This window comes from Peromyscus leucopus, chromosome X (assembly GCF_004664715.2).
Source record: "Peromyscus leucopus breed LL Stock chromosome X, UCI_PerLeu_2.1, whole genome shotgun sequence".
In the NCBI taxonomy this organism is placed as follows: Eukaryota; Metazoa; Chordata; class Mammalia; order Rodentia; family Cricetidae; genus Peromyscus; species Peromyscus leucopus.
This window is the reverse complement of record NC_051083.1, coordinates 63,207,379-63,219,561: the sequence shown is the minus strand read 5'-3', so window position 1 is coordinate 63,219,561 and position 12,183 is coordinate 63,207,379. Positions and strand designations below refer to the sequence as shown.

General features: G+C 41.7%; 1 long non-coding RNA gene across 8 annotated transcripts in view; it reads left to right on the top strand.

The window, feature by feature from the left end:
- Positions 1-10,612, top strand: part of LOC114708606 — a 36,790-nt gene extending 26,178 nt beyond the window's left edge. For 4 of the 8 annotated variants that reach the window (XR_005090042.1, XR_005090043.1, XR_005090045.1 and 1 more), the window contains one exon: positions 1,066-2,243. This is a non-coding gene — a long non-coding RNA (uncharacterized LOC114708606). Of the gene's footprint in view, positions 1-1,065; positions 2,244-7,714; positions 8,478-9,840 lie in introns of those variants that run through there. The other 4 variants (XR_005090044.1, XR_003736822.2, XR_005090041.1 and 1 more) reach the window with 4 other exon arrangements.
- The last annotated feature ends 1,571 nt before the right edge of the window (positions 10,613-12,183 follow it).

Genomic DNA, 12,183 nt, shown 5'->3' with positions numbered 1-12,183 from the left:
TTTCTTATAGCTTAAATTAATCCATTTCCATAAATCTATACCTTGCCACGTGGCTTGTGGCTTACCGATGTCTTCACATGCAGCTTGTCATGGTGGCAGCTGGCGGTGTCTCTGCCTCAGCCTTCTGCTTCCCAGAATTCTCCTCCCTCCTTGTCCCACCTACTTCCTGCCTGGCCACCTACTTCCTGCCTGGTCACTGGCCATCAGTGTTTTATTTATATAGAATGATATCCACAGCAGTGAGATTTTTTTCCCAGGTTAATCATTGACACGACTTTACAAATGATTATTTTTCTTGCATACTAGAAATTAACACTAGGGCCTTGAATATGCTAGATAAGTGCTCAACTGATCGATAGTTCCACCCCTGCATGCCTTATGTGACAATATCACCTGACAGAAACAGTTTAAGGGAGACAGGATTTTTTTCTTTTTCTTTTTCTTTTTTTTTTTTCAGAGCTGAGGACCAAACCCAGGGACTTACGCTTGCTTAGCAAGTGCTCTACCACTGAGCTGAATCCCCAACCCGGGAGGAAGGATTTTTATGTTTTTTTTTTTTTATTTATTTTGTATGTGAGCATGCACATTCCATGATGCACATATGGACTTTAGGAAGTTGGGTTTCTACATTCACCATATGAGTCCCAAGAATTGAAAGCAAGTACTGTTCCCCAATGAGGCAACTTGCCAGCCCATGTAAGGATTTGTTTGGCTCACAGTTTCAGAACACACAGTCCGACATAGTGGGGAAGGGTTGATGCTTCCTCTACTGCCTTGGCAATTTCAGTACTGTTTCTTACATCTTGATGCAGAGAATGGGGGGAAGTAGAAAGTCTGGGCTAGTACCCTCAAAGGTCTTCTTCCACTAATCTACTTCTCAAAAAAACACTACCATAACCAAGTAATCCTTGGCTGGGGACCAAGTTTTCAAACACATGAGCGTGGGGGGACATTTTATGTTAATATATTGAATTTTTTTGGTTGATTATGACACTGTCCTAGTAGTTAAGTTAGGAACCATGCTTTGGATGATTTACCATGTCAATCCTTCTATTTGACTTTCAGGATTCTGAGGAGTAATGGATCCATAAATATCTCAGACGGAGACATGGACAAAGGAACAGGTATGTCCTCCATTAGGTAAGTGATAGTTGACCATGGAAGAAACATTTTGCTGGTGTAGTGGCTCATGCCTGTAATGCCACCACTTGGGAGGCTGAGCCAGGAGGATGCAGGCAGGGCTACATAGTTAAGACCCATCCCAACTGAAGAAAAGGAGTAAGGGACGAAAAAAAGTTACCCCTTTTCCCTTTGGCTATTTTCTGGTATTTGTTGTATTCAATAGGTTTTCTATGACTGAGCTAGCCTGACATTTCTGGGAAAACTCTACTTCCCAAGGCTTCTGAATTCAGTCTGTTAAATTTGCTATTTTTAATTTTATTCTTTTTTTTTTAATTCATTAGTGTTTTATTTCCAGATCCCAATTTTGGGTGGGGAAGGTTGAAAGACTTTTGTCATTTGATGGAATCATTACTGATATGGTTTTTACCTGCTTATTCAAACTAAGGAGATCTCAAACATATGCCATGCCGTTAAATATGCTTTAATGGCATCATTTTAAAACTGGCACACAGTATCCACTGTATGAATAGAGGACATTAATTTACATTTGCTGTTTCGACTCATCTTAGTGTTCTGCCTTCCTTCTTTTCTCTTCTGAGCTGGAGATCTAATCCAGGACTGTTACAGGCTAGGCAAGCATACTTCCACTGAGCTACGCCCCCAGCCCAAAGTGCTCTCTTAACTGTACTTACATAGAGAACGCTACAGTTAGCATCCTTGTAGGTCAGTTGTTCAATATCATGCTTATCTCCTGAGATTGGATGAAGTATACAGTCCCTCTAATGAATATGAAGATAGCCATTTTTCCACATTCCACATTGACTCCAGTAAACTGTATTAAGTGATTTTCGAAAAAATTCACCAATTGCAAGATAAATGTAGTAGTTCATGCCTATAATGCCAGCAATTGGAAGACTGAGGCTGGAATATCACTGGAAGATGGAGTCCAGCATGTCCTTTGTTATGTAATTCTGTTCTCCAAAATACCACAAACAAGAAAAGAAAATTTTTTTTTTACTGTTTGTGAAAGCAATTGATTCTTAATGAAATAAAGCAAGCATAGTGTTTTTTGGCTCTTCGAGTTTTATTCCTCTTTTAAATTTTTTGTTGTTGTTGTTGTTTTTCGAGACAGGATTTCTTTGTGTAGCCCTGGCTGCCCGAGAAGTAGCTCTGTAGACCAAGCTGGCCTTGAACTCAGAGATTTACCTTCCTCTGCCTCTCAAGTGCTCGGGATGAAGGCTTGTGACATCCGGCCCACCCTCCACTTATATTGTAAATGATTCTCTTTATTGTTTGTATTTGTGAATGAGTTAGTGAGTGCAGATGCTCACTTGTTATCAGTGTGTGCAGAGAGCAGAGGACAATATTTGAGAGTTTGTTTCTCTTGTTTCTGCTGTTTGCTTGTCTTCATTTTTACTGCTGTGCACTCCAGGCTAGTTCGCTTGGGAGCTTCACGAAATTTTGCTGTCTGTACTTTGCGGGTGCTGGCTTTACAGATAGGTCCCGCTAACTCCATCTTTGTCCATGTTTAGAGCCTTTACCCACTGAGCTATCTCCTTGGCCCTCCTTAACTTCTCTTGCAATGCATGGTCTCAAGCATGTTAGGCAATTTGAGTTTCCTTTTTGTTTGTTTGGTTTGGTTTGGTTTTTCAAGACAGAGTTTCTCTGCGTAGCCCAGGCTGTCCTGGAACTAGCTCTGTAGACCAGACTGGCATCGAACTCAGAGATTCATCAGCCTCTGCTTCCTGAGTGCTGGGGTTGAAGATGTGTGCCACCACTGCCTGGCTAGCAATTTGTGTTTCTTACACTTGAGTTGCAACTCTGTTTATTTGATTTGTTTTTGTGAATTTGACGTTTTATTGGGGTTTAAAACATGGGATGGAAATGATCAGCTTTGGAGACAATTGTTTGGTTTGATTTGATGTTTTTGAGTCAAGGTATCATACATAGCCTAGGGTGTCTTGGATCTCACTATGTATTCCTTGCTGGCCACAAACTCATGGCAGTTCTCTTGTCTCAGTTTCTTAAGGACTGAGATTAAGACTTGAGCCACTAGGCTTGGTCCCATATTGAAATTTATCATCTCATATTTCAGATATTTCGTCTAGCCTACCTTACAGATACTTATGTAGCTAGCCCCAGTATCTTTTCTTTTCTTTGCGACCTCTTGTTTGCTTGTTTTTCGTTTTTACTTGAGGCAATGTTTTGCTACTTATTCCAGTCCAACCTCAAATTCATAATCCTCCTGCCTTCTCCTTCCAGGTACTAGGATTGCAGGTATATGCCACTAATAACATGCCTAATTCCACTTTTCATAAGATGAACATAAGTATAATTTCCTGTAGTTTATAATCCATTCATGTTTGCAATCTTTATGTTGTTTTGGAATAGGTTCTTTTTGTGAGCCACCTTGTGGTTGCTGGGAATTGAACTCAGGACCTCTGGAGGAGCAGCCAGTGCTCTTAACCTCTAAGCCATCTCTCCAGCCCGGAATAGTTTCTTTTTAAATGACATTTTTATTAATTGTTTGAGAATTTTATATACTATGTTTTGAACCTATTCTCCCTCCTATCCCAAGAAACAGGATCTTACATAACCCATGCTGACCTTAAACTCAATGTGTAGCCTAGGATGACCTTGGATTTCTCATTCCTACTTCTTCACTCTCTGATTAAAGGCCCAGGGCTATTTTTTCACTTCAATGGTTCTGGGCATCTAACACTGGCCTCGTGAACTACTAAGCTTGTAAATGCCAGTGAAGCAGCAATCTGCCCTTGAGCTCCACATATTTACACTCTCTTGACATTTTCTTTTGAGATGAGATCTCATTGAGTTGCCCACGCTCTTATTAAACTCACCCTACTATAGCCCAGGCAGTCTTTGAAATTGGGATTGTCCTAATTTAGCCTAATCCCACTCCCCATGCCCGGAATTGTAAATGTGTGCCATGGGGCTGGAAAGATAGCTCAGAGGTTAAGAGCCCTGGCTGCTCGTCCAGAGGTCCTGAGTTCAATTCCCACAACTCACATGGTGGCTCACAACCATCTGTAATGAGATCTGGTGTCTTCTTCTGCCGTGCAGACAGAACACTGTGTACAAAATAAAGAAATAAATCTTTTTTAAAAAACGTAAATGTGTGCCATGATTTATGACTTATTTGTGAATTTTGTGTATAATTTTCTTATTTATTTTATTATTATTATTATGTGTTTTGTGTTTTTTGGTTTTTGTTTTGTTTTTTTTTTTTTGCTTTTTATTTTGGTTTTTTGAGACACGGCTTTTCTGTGTAGTCGGGCTGTCCTGGAACTCACTCAGTAGAACAGGCTGGCCTCAATGTCGTAGAGATCTGCCTGCTTCTGTCTCCCAATTGCTGGGATTAAAGGTGTGCGCCACAACTGCCCACCGTAATTTTCTTTTTTAAAAAAATTATTTATATTAGTTGTTTTCCTACAGATATGTGTGTACACCTCAGGGGTGCCTGGTACTTTGGAGGCCAGAAGAGGGTGTTGGATTCCTTGGAACTGGAGGAGCTACAGGTGGTTGTGAGCCTCCATATGGGTGCTAGGAATTGACTCAAATCCTCTGCAAGAGCTGACTGTGCTCTTACTTTCTGATCTATCTCTCCACCCCATCCCCCCCCATAATTAGTTATCTTAATGTCTAGCACATTCGGGGTTGGGAGGTACACTAAGGGTATTTGTGAAGACCTCAGTACTACTGAGTTTCAGAAGCTCTCCAGTGTTCTACTTCTAACCTAATATACTATTCTCCCAGCTCCTCTTTCTTTGGATTGTCTGCTCAGCTTTGCTACCACTGGCTTATGCTTTCATGGGGATTTGCAAAGTTTTCATATTTAGGTATTATAGTTTCATTTTTATGGGCTGTATGGGTTTTGCTGTTGTCGCATAAAAACAAATAATAGGCGATGCATAAACACATGAGTGCATTTGTGTTTAAAAAGAACTATTTTATAAAAAGTGAGTGAGCTTTATTGGTGTGGAGGCTGCAGTTTGCCAACGCCTGTTTTATTACATTTTGCTCTTATAACCTGTATTTATGTTTCCAATGTTCATGACTGATTCTCTGCTATAACTTTTTTGAAGATTCATTTATTTTCTGTGAGTGTCTTGCCTGCATGTATATAAGTGTATCACATGTGTGCAGTGCCCGCAGAGGTCAGAAAAGGGGGTGTTCGGCACCTAGAACTGGAATTACAGAACCCTGGGTTCTTTGTAAGAACAGAAAGTGCTCTTGACTGCTGAGCCAGCGCTCCAGCCCCACCTTGGTAAAATGTTGGAGGTTTTTTATTTGTTCATTTGTTTTCATTGTTGTTTGTTTTCTTTTCTGAGGCTCTGCTCTTTAGCCTAGGCTTGAACTCACTGGGTAGCTCGGGTTGGTTCGAAACCTGCAGTGATTCTCAAGACTCCACCAGAATTAGAGATGTTGCTCTTCTCAAATGGCGTGCGTTTCTCTCTTCAGTTTGTGGCTACTGATGACCTGTTTCCATAGCACAGGGTTGTTTTGTTTTGTTTCAGAGAACACAGGTCTTAGCTAACTAACCTCGGGACTTCCTGTGTCATTAGTGTCATGTACTGTGCTGTGGAAGTGATCGATTGTATTACTGCAGTATAATTCCAAGTAGCTGTATTCCTTCTGCCCTAGTTTGCTTACTCTGAGAATGATAAAACACGGACCAAAAAAACTTGGCGAAGGAAAGCGTTTATCTAACTTACATGCCATAGACTACAGCCGAGGTAGGACCGTAAGAGGCCATGGAGGAATGCTAACTGGCTTGTTCCCCTGCATTGCTCTGCTATCTTTCTCCTACAGCCCGGGCTCACCTGCCTAGCAGTGGCACAACTAATGGGCTCTGGCCCTCTGCATCACTCGGCAATCAAGAGAATTCCCTCAGATATGGCCACAGGCCAGTCTAATGGAGACACTTCCTCAATTTAGGTGCCATCTTCCCAGGTGTGATTAAAAGTCAAAATTACCTATCACCATTTGAAAGGATATTCCTCTCACTCCATATGTCACTGTAGGAGCAGGCTGAAGTTTCTGAAACTTGTCTCTTAGGTAGTAGTATCATGGCTTGCAGCTTGTCTCTGGTTTTCTGTGCATGTCACCTTGCCTCTGCTGCCGAAAGGTGTCGTCATACTGTCTCCTTAACATCTTATCTCCATGTGAAGGATTTTCCTTCACTCCTCACTGGAGCTTTTTTTATGATCTATGGGCATGGCCTGCGTCTTTCTCTGTCTAGAGTGTGCTTTAGCTCTCATTGCTGTCCAGTGTCTTCAGTTTTTCAAACTGATTCCTCGAGGCTTGTGATGTTCCCTGAGACTGTGGCTATGGCGATTCCTGTTTGTCAGGTCTAAGCCATTTTCTACTGCTGTTTGTTTTGTGTGATTGTCTTTTCTCCCTGTGTATAAATCAAAATTGCTTCATCCTGTTTACCCTACTGTAGATGAATAGTTTCTGCTGATTTATAGCTCTTGAGTCATTCCTTTGCAAATTGATTCATAACTTGATCTGAATCTTTCATGATTCTTCCATGGAGTGTTGTGTGTTCTTTCATATATCCATTTATCCATTAGCTGGCTTTTGTTTCTTTCTTTTTGTCTACTTTGTTTTTGAGACATAGCATCCTGGAACACAAGCTGGCCTCAAAATTGCTTTGGTAGGTGAGGCTAGCCTTGCATTCCTGATCCTCATGTCTCTACCTCCCAAAGATGAGATACAAGTATATACCTCCATACCTAACTTGTGTGTATTTATTTATTCAGTGCTGCTAGGGATTAAACCTAGGGTCTCACACAAGCTAGACTAGTGTTCTCCCATTGTGCTATATTGCAAGTCTTTGTTTTTTGCAACTTTAAATTATATAGAATTTTGTCACCTTGTCCTTGTTAGAGGAAAATTTTGTGGTATGAAAAATCTTGGGGTTGGGTCGGGCGGTGGTGGCACACGCCTTTAATCCCAGCACTCAGGAGGCAGAGGCAGGCGGATCTCTGTGAGTTCGAGGACAGCCTAGGCTACCAAGTGAGTTCCAGGAAAGGCATAATGCTACACAAAAAAAGAAAAAAGAAAAGTCTTTGGCTGTTGACCAGCTTATGGGTACATGTCCTAACGTCCTTGAATGTGATCCCTTTTTTTGGGAGGTGGTGTGGGGTTGTCTAACCAGTTGTGGGTTTAGTGTATACATACTTAGCTACAAGAATGGTTTCTTAGCCGTGCTTATTTGATTGTCTTTTCAAATTTCCTTAAAAAGAATTTGGGCATGGTAGGAGTGATATTGTTTGTTGAATTCTGAATTGAATTTAAAACATTTTTGTTGCAGCAATTTTCACATCTCTCAAGGTGACAAAATATCTTTCTAGTGGACATAAGTTGTTATTGTTTGTTTTATTTTGCTTTGTTTTAAATATGGTTCCTCCATCTTGTATTCCTGCTGAGGCCATTCCAGGTTGAAGTAGAATTTGATTTCCTTGATGGAAAATCTTATGGAAAACTACCCAACTCTATTCTAGAAACCCAAGGTCAGGATGTCCTAGCTAACTTATCTTACCTTCTGTTAAACTGTTTGTTTGTGCAGGAACCCCTCCAAAGTAACTGCTTATCTTAGTGACAGTTAAACTGCCTGCCTTTTGCCGGACCCCTCCAGGTAATGACTTATCTTAGAGACTGCCTGCCTTTTGCCGGAACCCTCCAGGTAATGGCTTATCTTAGAGACCACCTGACTCTGCAGGATCCCCTGCCGGTAATAGCTTATCTTAGAGACTGCCTGAATCTGCAGGACCCCCTCCAGGAATGGCTTATCTTAGGGACTGCCTGACTCTGCAGGACCCCCTCCAGGTAATAGCTTATCTTAGTGACTGCCTGAATCTGCAGGACCCCCTCCAGGTAATAGTTTATCTTAGTGACTGCCTGACTCAGCAGGACCCCTTCCTGGCAATGGCTTATCTTAATGACTCCCTGCCTCTGCAGGCCCCCCTCCAGGTAATGGCTTATCTTAGGGACTTCCTGCCTCTGCAGGACTCCCCTCCAGGTAACAGCTTATTTTAGCGACTTTTTAAACTGCCTGCTGTAGCTGCCAAATGCCATGCCAGGACATGGATTTTGCTTTCAAAAACTTTGTGCTCTGGACACTCAGGGCTTTTACTAGGTGCCCAGATACTTGGGTATTGTTCCAGCCGACTGCAATAAAGACTTTCATTTGACTATAAACTCTTTGAGTAGTCATCTCTAGGAGGCTACTGCTATCACATGCTCACCAAGTGTACGTATTCAGGGTCTCCTTTCTCTTCTTCATTCCATGGCAAAAATCTAGGATTTTTTTTTCTTTTTTTCTTTAAGATTTATTTATTATGTATAGTGTTCTGCCTGCATGTGTTCTTGTAGGCCAGAAGAGGGCACCAGATCTAATTGCAGGTGGTTGTGATCAACCACGTGGCTATGGAGGACCTCTGGAAGAACAGTCAGTGCTCTTAACTACTGAGCCATCTCTCCACCCCCCAGGTCTTTTCTTTTCTTTTTCTTTTTTTTTTTTTAATGTTCTTTAGGACTATCAGAAAATGAGCCTAAATTTCCACCGTGATGAACTTTGTAGCTCACCTTGTAGAGCACTTGCCCAGTATCTCTGAAAGACCTGGATTCAATGCAACACTCTGGGATGAGGCAGCCAAAAAGAAAGATAGGAATGTTTTGGAGACACGTTCTTTCCTCCTTTTCTCCTTTCCTTTCCATCTTTGTTTTCTTTCTTTTTTTCTAGGGCCTCTCTTTATATCACGGAAATCACTCCACAATTCTTCCTGGCCTTCAACTCTCTGCCATTTTCTGCCTATGCTTTCTAGGTGCTGCGATTATAGATGTGTGCCACTGTGAACACCTTAGTAGCTAAGACTTCCAAAATTGTCAGAAAAAGGGGATTTTCCAAAAGTCCCTAACCAATTTGTTAAACCATGGACCCACTGAGAGGCTATCCCACTTTGTTTTGTTTTGTTTTGTTTTTCGAAATGGGGTTTTACTACGTTACCCATGCTGGTACTAAACTCCTGAGTGATGGGATTTATAGACTTGAGGATTATGAGCTCTGTTGTCCTTCTTACTGTTGCTTCCTCAGTATAACTGCTCTGCTGAGCTCACCTAATGACAGGTTTTTGGCAGTCCTGCTGTGGGCAGGTCATGGTGACTGGGATAACATGCAGTTACAGGTGTAAGGGTACCTAAATATGGTGATGCCACTTTGAGATGGTAGTTGGTTCAGACACAGTCAGGAGACTGAGCATCAGGAGTAGATGTTCATGCTGGCCTATGCCGTTGATGTAGCTAGCTGAGCTACCCTGTCTCTCTGCTTTGTGTTTGTTTTATGCCTCTGACTAGGTACCAGCTCTCCTATCCACTTCTGTGTTTCTCTGGTTCATATATTTGGCTAGCTTTCCTCTTGCTTCTTCTTCCTCTTGATTTGCTTCCTTATGCTTTCTCATTAGCTTAGGCCTTCATGGCCTCATCTTTGTGTTGCGTTCTGGCTTGCCATGCATCCTTTTCTTTCACCTCCGTTTACTGATTCCTTTAAATAGCCCAATTCCAATAACTCAGAACCCAAATTGCTAGACCTGCCCAGTTCTAGTTTAGCTTGGTTTATATGATAATGCCTCTGCTTTTATTCTGCTTGTTTCTGATGTACAGTTAACAACTGACTTCTCCCATCCTCTGTTTCAGGGGTTTCAGTTGCAAATGGCTGCAGGATCCAGATGGGTACATGTGTGAGATGGTTCCTGGTATTCACTGTCTTCCTTTTCCTTGAAAAGCTGGTTTTTGTGTTGTTTTACCTTTGCTATTCTTTAATTTATCGTAAAGGTTAATGGATGCCAAGAGATAAGTGATTCTCTAAGAGAATGGGAGAGTGTTTGAAACCCTGACCAACCTAATGTGCAAAACACATCTAAAGGGAAAGGCTAGGCTAGTACTTGGCTAATGCTAATGTCTGGTAAAGTCAATCCAAGTTTGTCAGAATTTCTGGCTCTACAAGGCAATATGGATAGCTTCAAAGGATTTTTGCTTCCAGTGTTTTCAGGACACCAGAGTATGTTTACAGCTGCTTTAATAATCTCACAGCCTCTGCTTCTTTGTAATTGTATCATTGTCATGTTACCTTATTCTTATGTTATGAAATAAGGGGATGTAGAACAATTGCTGTTCAATTCAGGATGAAACCTGGTAGGTTCCGTGGGGCAGAGGTCAGAACTACTGGACCACAGTTTTGAATGTATTTGAGTAAGTTAGAATGAAATAATCTAGGAAAGAAAAGATCATTATATGTACATAAAAACAAGAAAACAGTAGCCCCCATCTGGTACTAAGAATAAATATTATTGTACATTTTTTTTGTCCTAGCTATATGTTTGTGTATCTTTCATTTAATGTAATTGTTTTCACTACTGTGGGTTAATTTACTTTACTAAATACTGAATGAAATGCCATGAACAAACTATCATGCCCTGTAAACATGTCTTCTTAGCAATACAATATTGCTTTAAAGTCAAGTGACATTTAATGTTTACTGTACTGTATGGTAAGCTGTTTTCCTTTTTCATGTTACTTACCCAGCTATTTAAGACTTTTAAATTTTTCTGCGGGGTGTGTGTGTGTGTGTGTGTGTGTGTGTGTGTGTGTGTGTGTGTATTTGTGTTTCCATGTGTGTTGGTGTCTATTGATATCAGTTGTCTTCCTCAGATACCACCTTATGATTGAAGCAGAGTCTCAGTGAACCCAGAAACCTCCAGTTTGGCTAGTCTAGGTAGACAGCTTGTTCTGGGCAGTCCCTGTTTCCACCTCACAAGCACTTGGATTACAAGTGAGCTATTATGCCCACACTATCCAACGTCCAGCTTGTGCTAGGGATCCTAACCTGGGTTCTTAAATTTTCACCGACAGTGCTTTGCCACTGAGCCCTCTCTTCAGCCCCAGGTTGTTACTGCTTTACTTTGTTTATTAGAAGGGGGGGGGGGAAGACAGTGAGGGAAGGAACACGTACGAGGGAGATGTTGATTTGTTTTGTGTGTTCCCCTGTGGAAGGGCCATAGCAGGCTCCTTGAGGTCAGAGGACAACATGCAGAGTCTGTTCTCTCCACCTTGTATATATTGGGTTGTTGAGCTGAGGTTGTCATGTGCTGTGGCAGGTTCCTTTACCTGCTGAGTCATCTCACTGCCCCCATAGGTTTGGTTTTGTTTTTTTGTCTTTTTCTTCCTGTGGTTCTAAGATAAGGACCCAGGACCATGTACCAAGTGTATGCTAGGCAAACATTCTATTGCTGACTTGACCACATGGATCCATGCCTACTGATGTCGGGTGGTGGTGGTGCACGCCTTTAATCCCAGCACTTGAGAGCCAGAGGCAGGTGGATCATTGTGAGTTCCGAGGCCTGGTCTACAGAGTGAGATCCAGAAAAGGCGCAAAGCTACACAAAGAAACCCTGTCTCGGGGGAAAAAAAATGCTAGGTAAGTTCTCTGTGAGCCATGGCCTTAAGCCCTATTTTAAGTCGCCCAGGCTGGCCTTGATCATGAAGTGTTTCTGCCTCAGCCATCTGAGTAGCAAGAATTATGGCTCTACACATTCTGCCCTCTCCCAAATCTTTGTTAATAATTGTTGAGACAGGCTCTTACTGTGTAGCTCGGCCTGGCCTAGAACACAATCCTCCTGTCTCTTTTTGAGGGCTGGGGTGCCAAGGCTAGCTCACTTAAGTCATTTTAAGTATATGGTGTTTCTCAAGAACTTAACTGGAAGTTCCTCAGTCCTCTCACAGATAGTAAAGGATAGGGATCATTGAGAACTTCATTGATAATTCACCATCACTGAAAAAGTTTTCTCATTCATAAGTCCACTATAAGCAGCCACTGCTGTGTTGCTCAATGTTTCAGGTAGATTTGCAAGTTGCCTTGGTATTAAAGTCTTGTGATAGTGCTCCTAATCTTTTTCAGCTGCATTTTGCTGAGCTTTCCACATCACTTCCTGTCTAACTCTATTTCATTATGTACCCAAGTCCTAATTAATATTTGAAGTG